The following is a 12,346-nucleotide window of genomic DNA, read 5'->3' on the forward strand; positions in this document are numbered from 1 at the left end:
CTCTTGGAGCACCAGGTGACGAATCATCGCCATTTCGCACAATAGGTTTTTCGCGTGTTTTATCATCTACTCTGAATGAGGACAGCTTTCACCTGGTCTAAACAACAGTCCTTTGCCACATTAAACCAACAATCAACCAAGCTGTGAGGTGTAGGGTGTGCAGCTGTGGATGTAGGATCATTCCCTTCTCCCGAGTCAGTAGATCTACAGGATAGGGTAGGATTGGGAACCAATGCTGATGCGCCCATGCCAGCGCTATGAGTATGAGCTTGGCTCCATCCCCGTTGACCTTCTGTAAGACTCTGGGATCAACACCGTTGGGGGGAATGCATAGAGCAGTGGGCCCCTCCAGTTGATCAGGAACGCATCGCCCAAGCAGTGTGCTCCCAGGCCTGCTCTGGAGCAGTATAACTCACACTGGTGATTGTCGTGTGTCGCAAACTGGTCTATGGCTGGAAACCCCCACCAATGAAACACAGTGAGGAGGATGTCTCTGCGGATCCCTACTCGTGATCCGGCACAAAGTGCCTGCTCAGTGCGTCCACCTCCGTATTGTTGACCCTGGGTAGATAGCATGTGGTTAGCTTTATCTTGCTGCAGATGCACCAGTTCCATAGGCAGATAGCTTCCGCACAGAGAGACTGAGAACGGGCTCCCCTTGGCGGTTGATGTAGTACATCGTAGCAACATTGTCCATGAGGACTTTGATGGGCAAACCACAACTGCTCAGTAGTAAAAGCTTGCAGGCATTGCGTACCGCCTTGAGTTCTAGTAGGCTTATATGCAGGGTTGACTCTGCTGTGGACCATCGGCCTTGCATGGACTGTCCATTGAAATGTGCTCCCCAGTCCAACAAGGAGGCATCTGTCATCATGAGAGCCTTGGGCTGTGGCCGCTGAAAGGGGACTCCTGCCAACAAGTTGTCTGGCACTGTCCACCATCGTAGAGAGTTGCACACATTGGTTGGCACTGTCACCCATTTGAGTAGGTTTCAGTGTACTGGTCTGTAAACAGTGGCTATCCAGAGTTGGAAACATCAGAAATGCAACTGTGCCTTCTGCACCACATATGTGGTGGTGGCCATGTGCCCCATGAGGCATAAGCATGTAATGTTCTGCACCTGTGGACCCGTCGACACTGTGTGAACAAGGTCCTGGATGGCTCAAAAGAGTAGAGGTGGCAGATACGCATGGGCAGTGGTAGAGTTCAACCTTGCCCCAGTAAATTCTACGTCCTGAGTCAGTTCCAGAGTCGACTTTTGCTCGTTTATCAGTAGGCCCAGAGCAAGAAAGCTGGCCTTAGTAACCCAGACCATCATATCGATCTCCTGCTGGGGAGGTTCTTTTATGAGGCAGTCGTCTATACATGGAAAGATGATGACATCCAGGTGGTGCGGATGAGCTGCCACCACTGCGAGGGTTTTTGAGAATACCCTGGGAGTCGTAGCCAGACCGAAGGGTAGCACCCGGTACTGGAAGTGATCCTCCACCACCGCGAATCAAAGAAATCGCCTGTGTATGGATGGTGACATGCAAGTAAGCATCGTGTAGGTCGAGAGCCGCGAACCAATCCCTTTGTTCGAGTGCAGGAATTATGGAGGCCAATGTGACCATTTTGAACTGCTGCTTTTGCAGATGGTGATTTAGGTTGCGGAGGTCCGGAATGGTTCTCCACCCTCTGGATTTCTTGTGGATGAGGAAGTAAAGGGAGTAGAAGCCTCTTCCTCTGAATCCTCCAGTACTGGCTCTATCGCCCCTTTGGTGAGAAGGTGGTCTACCTCCTGCCGTAACAGGACTTTGTGTGAGGGGTCCTTGAAGAGGGACGTGCTTGGTGGAGTGGTGGGAGGGGTGCTGCGAAACGGGATCACATAACCCGCAGACACTATCTCTAGCACCCATCTGTCTGTCGTGATTTTGGACAATTGATTGAAAAATGGCCGCATGTGGTGGTGGAACAGTGCTCAAGAGGAAGATGAAGCCACTGGCTCAGGGAGATTCGGCTCTTGATGATGATGCCATTAAACTTGTTGCCTCGGCTCTTGTTGCTGTTGCTGCTGGCCACGAGGCTGTGTATGCCTTCACCTGGGTGGTCTCTGGGGAGACCTGGGCTGTTCATATTGCCTGGGCTGGTACTGCCTCTAGAAAGGTTGGGAGTACCTCCTCTGGTAAGGCCCATATCACCTACGTCTAAATGGCGGTGTGTACATACCCAAAGTCCGGAGGGTAGTACCCGAGTCCGTACTCGAATGGAACACCGCATCTGTACTTTCAGCAAAGAGCTTCTGTATATCAAAAGGGCAGGTCCTCAACCTTAGATTGAAGCTCTTTGGAGATGCCCAAAGATTGCAACCATTGAAGCCCTTCTGATGACTATGGCCGTGGCTGTGGAGCAAGCCACTGTGTCAGCCACATCGAGGGCAATCTGAACACTAGCCCTGGAGGCCACATAGCCTTCCTGTACTAAGACCTTCAATAAGGGCTTCTTAGAGTCAGGCAAGTACTCCATAAGCGATGTAAGCTTGGAGTAGTTGTCGAAGGTGTGACTGGACAGGTGTGCAGCATAGTCCGCCATGCGGAACAACAGAGTGGAGGACAAATAGACTTTATGCCCGAATAAGTGCAATTGTTTTGAGTCCCTGTCCAGGGCCTTATATTGTAGGGCCTTTGCTCTTCTGTAGTGAGGATTCCACCACCAAACAGTTAGGCTGTGGGTGGGTAAATATGTACACCATACCCACAGAAGGGACGAAATACTTTTTGTCCACTTTTGTTAGATGCAGGTATTTGCCAGATATTGTTGGCTGCCTCGATGATGGCCTTAGCCAGCGAGATGGCGATTTTGGTGGAGACAGGGGGCCTTATTTTCTTCAACTACCCTTGTCTCTTCTCAGACAACTCTGCTAGCTGAATCCCCTGGGATTTTGCCACCCTCTGAAACAAGTCCTGGAATTCGCGGAGGTCATCGGGGGAGAGACATCGCCCAGAATGACTGCTTCATCTGGTGACGATGAGGATGGGTCGTGTGGTGAAGCAGGGCCCAGAGGGAAGTCAACCTCCAAAGACTGAGCCTCTTCCTCTCCAGACAGTGGAGAGAATGGTTGGGTGGTCAGCGGAGGTGGAGGCACTGGAGAGGGACTAGGAGACCAGGAAGCCACCGAAAGCCTCTCTGCTGGGTATTCCATCTTCTCATGAACTTGGCGCTCAGAAGACTGATGCCACTCATAGTCCCGAAGCCTTGCACAGCATGGAGAATGGTAGAATTGATGAGCAGGGGAGTAGTGTTCGTAGTCATGTTCATATGATGAGTGGGAATGAGAGCTCCCGCTGCACTGAGGTGGTGACCTAGATCTGTCACTACTGTGTTGCCCTCTGGTCCAGAATTTGCACCAGTGGGGGGATTGTGGCCCCAACACTGGGTATGGTGACCTCATAGCGTGGTAAGGAGACCTGCAGTAGCATCCCAGAGAAATCTGTGACGTGACAGAAATCGGTGATACAGAACGCTGGCATGGGGAGTCCCCATGCTGGGTGCGGGCGGATTTACTCCTCGCCTTTCCATGCTCTGTTGCTTGCGTCAGCACCGATGAGCTCGGTGCAGAGCATGGGAGGAGGCAGTTCTTTAGTGTGCTGTGGAGAATGCGTTGGTGTCAGGAGTGTTGGTGCCGTGGTTGTCGGTACCAAGGTCAAGCTTCTCGGTGCCAGGATTGTCGGTGCTGTGGTCAAGCATCTCGGTGCTGGGATTGTTGATGCTGGTGCTGTCGGTGCCTATGGTGCTCTAGACTTCATTGGTGCCGATGCTGTCGGTGCTGTCAGCACTCTAGATTTTGCCAGTGCCATTGGCAAGACCGAGGCCTCTGGTGCCACTTCAGGGCAGTCAGGGGCTCTGGCAGTGCTGGGCTCTATCTCCCGTGTTGGGGAGGAAGACTTCTTCTTGGACCTGGCCTTCTTATGAGTGCCAGAGACCTCAACTGAGCTTGTTTCAGTTTCACTCGTCGCACCCACAGACAGACTGGGTAGTGATCAAGTGGGGAAGACTCTTGGACGCTTATGCGCTACTTCCTTGGTAGACAACGCTCTACGCTTACGGTGGCCCTTCTGAGAGCGCTCACCACTCTCCAGTGGAGCTGGTTGCAGCACCTTCTCAAACAGGACTATGCGAAGACACATTTCTCTGTCTCTGCGGGCCCTCGCAGTTAACTTTGAACAATGGGGGCACTTTGGTGGTATGTGCCCTTCACCCAAGTACCGAATACAGCATTACTGGCCATCAGAAGCAGGCATTGCCTCTGGGCAAGACTCACACTTCTTAAACCCAGGCACGTTAACAAGTGCGAAACAGATTAGCCAGTCAATAGATAAGGAGTCCTTGCTATGATAAAAAGCATAAGCCCAACAGTGGCTAAACAGTCAATTACGCAATAAAAGTACTTACGCTATAAAATCTTTACAAATGTTGAAGAAATAAGGAAGGAAAATTCGAAGAATTGAAGCCAAGGAGAGAGTAGTTGGAAGCTCCGTCTGCAGCCGTTGACAGTTGAGAGGAACCGGATCAAGCTGGACCACGCACGTGATGAAAAGAGCATGAAGAGTATCAGAGGAGCCGTGCATGCACAGTCTGGCAGAAACAGCTATGAAGATCTCCGATCTGCGGCGCCAGGGCGAGCCTGACACCTAAGGTGGAGCACCAATGGGGACACTTGAAGAAGAATGTCTATTATCACTCAGGCATTTTAAACCAGGGGTGGACAACACGTGGCCTGCAGGACAATCCAGCCTACGGAGCCTTATCATCCAGCCTGTGGAGGCAGCAGTGGTGCCATTTTGAAAGCCAGATATGGGGTGAGTGGCTGGCAACCTGCAGTTCTGAAGCTGCATGTGGTTCTTTAAGGAGCCATTTGTGACTTAGGACACTGCTGCCACTGACTCCTCTGGCTCCCTGCCCCACGACACTGAAATAATGGAACTCAATTTAATTGATTTAACTGCCAACAGGAAGGATCCAGCTGTTAAACTAATTAAATTGAGTCCCATTATTTCAGCACAGCAGGGCAGAAAGCCACCTGCACTGTACATTGGGGAAGGGAGTAGGAGGGCTGGGGGGAACCACACAGCCACACTGAGGAGGAGGTGGTGGCTGCAGTGGCAGCCTGGTGAAGATGCATTGGAAAGAAGTGGCAGCAGCATGCAGCACTCCTGTGTGTGGTAGGTGGGGGGCAGTTTGGGGCTGAGAAGGGTTAAGCCTGGGGCAAGGGGTGGTGGTTTGAAATACTTGTGTTACTTTTTTACAATATGAAATATTTGAACAATGATGCTTGGAAAATGTGCATGTGGAGAAAATTAGATCAATCCATGCTCTTGCAAAGTGACTTGTTTGATATTTTATACAGTTAAGCCTGGGGTGGGAGGGCAGTTTGGGGCTGAGAGGGGGTTAAGCCTGGGGGCTGGGGAGCAGTTTGGGGATGAGGCGGTTAAGCCTGGGAGTGGGGGCAGGGGTTGTAGCTGAGGGGGATTTAGCCTGGGGGTGGGGGAGTGGAGGGGTAGATTGGGGCTATTTTGTGTTTGGACCCTGGAACATGTAAAAAATGACCATGTGGTCCCCCCCAAGGAAAAAGTTTTGCTACCCCTGGTTTAAACCCTATTAGCCACACTGGTGAGATACACTAGAGAAAGAATGGGAATGCTCGATTGTTGGCAGCTACACTTAATTTTTTAGCACATTCAGGCAGGAATCCTCCGAAACGGGACGCAGCAGAGTACGTCCAGCTGATTTGCTCTGAGCCACAGCCTGTCAAACCAGAGTTTAGAATGCAGGAGTTTCTGGTAATCTCAGTCCTATTTCTGCAAAGAGCAAATCCCTTTTTTCTAACATTGTCAAGAAACACTCCCTGGAATGACTCACATTTCTACTCACAGCAAATAATAATACTATAGAGAGAAAGAAAAAGCAGCTGCTTTTTAGAAGAGCAAATCTCATTCAGCAAGAAGCAGGTGCAAGCTCAGAGGAGGATTCATATGAACAGCAAACACAAAGAAATACACAAGTGAGATTGCATGTTTTTATGCTAAGAACTGGCAGACACTAGGGAGACACAAGTGCTGAAGAACACTTGACCACAAGAACAAATTAATATCTGGCAGCATTGAGTGAACGAGTCAGCAAATAGCCAGGAGCTCTAGGAAACCTCTTTCCTGCTTAAAAATTCATTGGAAAAATTAAATTCACTGGTCAGAGGATATAATTAACAAAGCTGCAGGAGTATTTTTTTTCCTAAACTTCATCATGTACACTTAATATTTCTTTTATTCTGAGAAGGGAGAAAGGGGATAGAGAATAAGACAGAGAATTCCTTATTGCTTCTGTATATAAATCCATGGTATGCCCACATATTGAATACTGTGTACAGATGTCCATCTCATCTCAAAAAAGATATTTTGGCATTGGAAAAGGTTAAAAAAGACAACAAAAATGATTAGGGATTTGGAATGGGTGCCTTTTTAATAATTTTTCACATCTCTTAGCAGATGTCCCTGTCTACGCTGAAGAGCAAAAATTAAAATATGTTACTAGCTCAGCAAGCCCTTAATGAGCAAAGTTAGGAGAGATGATTCTGTGATTAAGACACTGGACTGGGAATCATCAGAAATGGGTTCTGTATTCTGGGCTCTGCAACATATCTCCTGTGTGACTTTGGCAAGTCACTTTACCACCCGGAAACACAGGAAGCAAAAGAACCTCCATAGTTCTACTCAAAAGTATAATGAGAGAATGTTTGTGAGACACTCTGCAGGGTGATGGTGACTGCAAGTTCATAAATAAAACTTAATACTTCCAAATACTCACCATCTTCTATGGCATACTGAAGACAGACTACCCTTAGCATCCTTGAGTGTTCTTCAGCCCATTTTAGTCAGAGACCCAAGCTATGAATTTTCAGGGACGATACAGGCTTTCCTCAAAATTCAGGAGAAAGAGGGAACCCAACTCGGGGGGTCTCTCTGCTTTCACTATTGCAATACTACACTTCTGAGACTGTATAGGAGTATCCTACTCAAGCTCATGTAGAGTCATAATCAAGGCCCTCTTCAACCCAATAAAGTTGGGATTGATTGTACAAGATACCCAGTCTCTGTGGCACTTCAGGGCAGCACCTGAAGATTCAGTGACCACTTCAAGTAAATCCCATTATGAAGTCTTTTACTAAAATTATCAGAAACATAGAATCCTAGGGCTGGAAGGGACCTCAGGAAGTCATCTAAGTTCAGCCACCTGCTTCAAGCAGGATCAACCCCAACTAAGTCATCCCAGCCAGGACCTTGTCAAGATGGGACTTAAAAACCTCTAGGGATGAAGAATCCACCACCTCTCTAGGCAACGCATTCCAGAATGAATGATGCAATCAATAAGTTAGGCCTTGCGCTATTTATTTTGATTTTTTAAAATCACACATTTTTCGCATTTGTCGGTTTGAATGTTCTGCAGTTTTTCGTATTGACAACACAGTTGCATGGTAGAAAGTTCTGGAGAAAACATGTGGTAGAAACAGTAAGAGAACGTCCATTGCCTCCTTCTTTTTATGTGGGGGAAGGAAGTCTTCGACGCACATTTGAGATGCAGCAGGAAATGAAAAAGGAACTAAACATATGACTATCACATCTGCTAATATTAACTGCTTAGCTTTAAAAGAATGAGGAAGATTCATGGTATGGTCTCTCCTTTTGTTGGATGTCAGCAATGTTAAATATACTTCACATTCTTAAACACCTTGCAAAAGTTGGGCCTACAAGAAGTTCCTGTCAACCATTCCACTTAGTACTATAAATTATCCTTGACTACAGACACAAACAAAACTAATTACTCCCAAATACGTGGGAACTCCTTTTTGGAAGTTGTACAGCAGGACACTGCTGCATTTGTTGCTGCACATGTATCCGCTGTTCTGTGTGCTGCTGGTTTACTGCTGCACCTCACATGCCAGCCTGATACTAAGCAGGAATAAAACTTTTTAACATGTGGTGACTGACCTGTAGTAACAGTGATATGAACAGAAAGACAATATTTTACTGTACAGACATTTCCACAAGGTGGACTTCGGATCTCAGTGTGTGTGTGTGTGTGTGAGAGACATAGAAAAAAGCCACACCCAACAATATAATAATTTAGTCCCTCTGAGCAAACACAGCAACCTGGTAGAAAGGCAAATATGTCAATGTAACGAGAATGAAATTTAATTCCATTAAAGGTCACAATGTCAAATGCAAATGATTAAAGTGAAAGCAAGCCAGTGCTGTACAGTCAAGTGAACAAAATACAGGAAATGCAAAAATGAAGACTGCATCCCTCCATTGCATGCCAACCCTTCATTCTGTTCTCCTGCACCTACACATTGCAAATGGTTAGCCGTGTGATCACACTTTTAAAAATACCCCTTTTGCTACAAATGTCATACATGTGTATCTCAGCTAACCTCGTGACATTGAAGATTCCCATAATGCACATGTGCAAGAGGATTCTGCATTCAGGTTTGCCTTGTGCACTTCCTGGCTTTTTAGTGCCAAACATTAACATTGCATTCGTATACTTTTAATGGTTATTTTCTGAGAGGTTTTTAAAAGGAGAAAAGTCATACAGCATCTGGAGGAGTGGCAGATAACTCCACATACCTGTTGCGCCTTATTTGCTCCTAGCCAAGAAACTATGCCCCAGTTCAAATAAAAGCTATGACACTGCAGCTGAAAAGTCAAAGAATACTGCTGCCTCTCCTGACCGAGCACGATACTAGCTTTACTGAGCAGACTCCACCATCGCAATCAAATAGCCTTCAATTAAACTTTACATGATGGCTCTCTTTATGAATGGTTTAAAGCTGGGGGTAGGGGCCTGGGAGAGGCTAGGAAGGAACGGGGGAATTGAGGGCTGGGAGGGGTTGAGGGGGCAGAGGGCCTGGCACTCCCTCACACCCTCATGAGTGCCTATGTTCTCCATCTCATGCAGATGGTTCAGGCCTTGAACACCATGCTCCTACTAAAGGCAATCTGTGTGGGGGACCTGGACTCAGCCACCGCCGGCTTCGCAGCGCTCAGGTACCCAAACTGCTTCGGTGCCCTGGATGGGACCCATATTCTGATCCATGTCTCGCAACACAGTGAGGGCCACTATATAAACAGAAATGGGCACCACTCTGTGGTGCTCCCGGCCCTGGTGGACAGCAGGGGCTGGTTCCAGGACATTTATGTGGACTAGCCTGTCCACACCCATGATGCGTGCGTGTTTCCCAACTCTGGGCTGTGCTGTCACACAGAGGCAGGGACTTACATTCCCCAGAGCCCATGGTGGCGGATGCCACCTATCACTGCCAGGCCTGGCTCACGCGGCCCCTATATGGGCCACCGCAACCCCAAACAGGAGCACTTCAACACCCAGATAAACCATGCCCAAAATGTGGTCAAGTGCATGTTCGGGCTGTTGACGGGCCAATGGTGCTGTCTCCTGGCACTCCTGGAGGACATCCCCCAAGCAGTGGGCACCTTCATCCGGGGTGGGTGGCTGAGTCTGGGCTGGGCTACCAACAGCTGGCCACCACCCCTAGCTGCCAGGCCTACTGGGACGGGGTCCATGTATGGGAGGCCATCTGTGAGCACTTTGCTCAGGGGCCCCACTGATCACCACCCCAGCCGCCCCCAGCACACACCTCACATTGCCGCCCCCCCACTCCTCCCTCCCTGGCCCCCTGCACACCCCCGTCACCACCTCCACACACCCCCTCCTCCACCTGCACAAGCGCACAACACACAGGGATACAGAGAAAATAAGTATATTCTGTTTAACCAAACTGTGCGGTTCTTAACAACATAAAACACCACCAGATGATTATATACACATGGGGAAGGGGGACAAACTATTTACATTAAGGCAGTGGACATGGGTGCACATCATGGTGGGGGCTTTAATGAAGGGTAGGGGCAGAAGGCCTGGAGCCACACTGTCCATGGGATCCCCAGTCTCCCCTGGTTTGGGGTCTCCGGTGGGGCTGGGATGGGATAGGGGGAATGGGGAGGTAGGGCCCGGGGTCCATCTCAGCAGGGGGCTCGGCCTCTACAGGGCCATCTATGGGGCGCAGTGGGAGAGGCAGCCAGGCCAGGTGCTCCCTGAAGGTGCCTGCCATGTCCCTCAGGGTCCCCATCAACTCCCCCCAGGCTGCCAGGTTGCCTCAGCCTCCTCCAGGTGGAGGCGCAGCTCTGTGACCTCGATCTCGCACCGGACGGAGGTGGTGAGGTGGATGTCCTCCACACTCCACCTCTGGCCCCTCCTGGAGCTGGGATGCCCCTGGTGCCAGTGGTGGGGCTGCCCGGGCTCCATCCCTTGTCTCCGGGGGTGCTGTCTGGCATGACCAAGGGTACGAGGCTGTCCTGGCCCTCTGACAGTGCAGCTGCAGGAATGGAAAAGAAGAGAGGGGCTGGCTGTGAGTCACAAACTCCTGCCTTGGGGACCACGCCCCCCCGACGCCCCTGTGGGCAGCAGGTCCCTGCCCCCATCCGATGGCAGAGTGACCCTGGAGGATCAAGGAGTCAGAAGAGGTCCCCAGCCCTGGGAGGGGTGACCCCCTTGCGAGGTCTGGCCATGCCTGCCCCCCTCTCCCGGGAATGGAACACGGTGCTATCCATGGGACCAAGTGCTGAATGCCACTAGGAGCTGTTACACCGTCCTGAGGGCTAGATCCAGCTGGGCTTAGCTGGCTAGGGTCCACAGGGAGTGTGTGGGGGCCCTCTGGTTGGTATAGAGCCCTGTAGCCAGACAGAGTCTCCCCCTTACAAGCCAGCTTGCTCGTTGCCCCCCCCCACTGAGGAGCGCACAGGGCACGGAAATGGCTGCTGACAGCACAGTCTTTGATGCCCTCATTGAGGCCCAGATATGCTGGCTTATCGTGACCCTGAGAAGCAGAAAGTACAGCTAGAAGGCTAACAGGCCAGACTGTCAACATGAGAGGGGGAGTGAACCCTCAAGAAATCACCCCAGCTGGCATTGATCAATATGATGCACACACACAATCACTCAGAAGGGGACGTGCCCCGCCCGCACAAAAGAATGTCCTGTACTCCTAAATTGTTTATCTCTTGTCTTACAAGTGCAAACTAAGTAGAAATGCCCTTGTAACAAACTGGAGTCACAAAGACAGACCAGTATGATCTGGCACCATAGATAAGAAAGAGAATACATAACCCAAAAGGGGTATAAAAGATGGGTCCAGCAGAACTCTAACTCTGAGTGCATTTCAACCAACTACCTGCTGGTCGGGTCAGGTGATTGCCTCCCGAGGTCCACAACTGGGGACGCCCAACCTCGTATTCGTCTTTCCGCGGAATTGAGTGACCGATCCGGCTTGGCTACGCTGGTATCGAGAGACGCAGAGAGGGTAAGATACACCCATGCTAGGTCTCTGACTTTTTTTTGTGCACAGCTAAAGAATTAGAGCTCTGTAACTAGTATCAAGATATCATTGTGTTAGATGATAACAGATATCTTTGTATTGGATTGTAACGTAACTTGTTAACACCTGTACTTTGCTAGCATATAAGAAGTAAACAATAGCCTTTTGTAACCGCACGCTTATAACTGTAGCTTAAATAAACTTGTAACTAGTTAAGATCCAAGCCTAACCATTTTGTTAACCCTTTTGTCACTGCAACACAGCCGGCACAACAAAAGAACTTTAACCGTTTGGTTACTATAACCTGGCCGTGGGTGAGTGTGCTAGGAGCTGCCTGCTCTAACAGTAAAAAACTGGGCTGCTTAGGACCCAGGGGAGTACCTCACCGCACATTACCTGGCCACCGGCTAACAGAATTGGCGTAGTCGGCAGGATTGTGACACAGGCTGTACCACAGTGACAAAATGAAACCAGTCATGATAAACAACATGGATTTCCCCAACATAGAGAAGGAATTCACCCAGGAAGGATGGCGTGACCCTAAGCGGGACGAGGAAATGTTGGAAAAGAACTGGGGACAATCAGAGGAATCACGGTTGCAGCTCTGTAAGCAGAGAACTGCTTGTAAACTAAAAGAGAAAAAGGAATATTGGAGCAGTTTTGTATCTGGCTGTGAGATACAGCTCCTTGGACAAAAGCCCAGATTATAAGACCTTGAAGAAACTGCCCAACTCTGAAAGCTTTAGTTCAAGTTCTTAACTCTTTGTGTTACAAAGTGTAGTTATGTAAACATTTATGTTGTGGTGTATGTGTATGTGTCATGGAGTTTTGTTCACATTAATTGTTTTGCTAACATATGTTTGTGTCATGTCATGGAGTTTTGTTCAATGTTGTCTGTCTGTCTGTTTGTCCTGCTGGTGC

The sequence above is a fragment of the Carettochelys insculpta genome, chromosome 2 (assembly GCF_033958435.1).
Source record: "Carettochelys insculpta isolate YL-2023 chromosome 2, ASM3395843v1, whole genome shotgun sequence".
Taxonomy (NCBI): Eukaryota; Metazoa; Chordata; order Testudines; family Carettochelyidae; genus Carettochelys; species Carettochelys insculpta.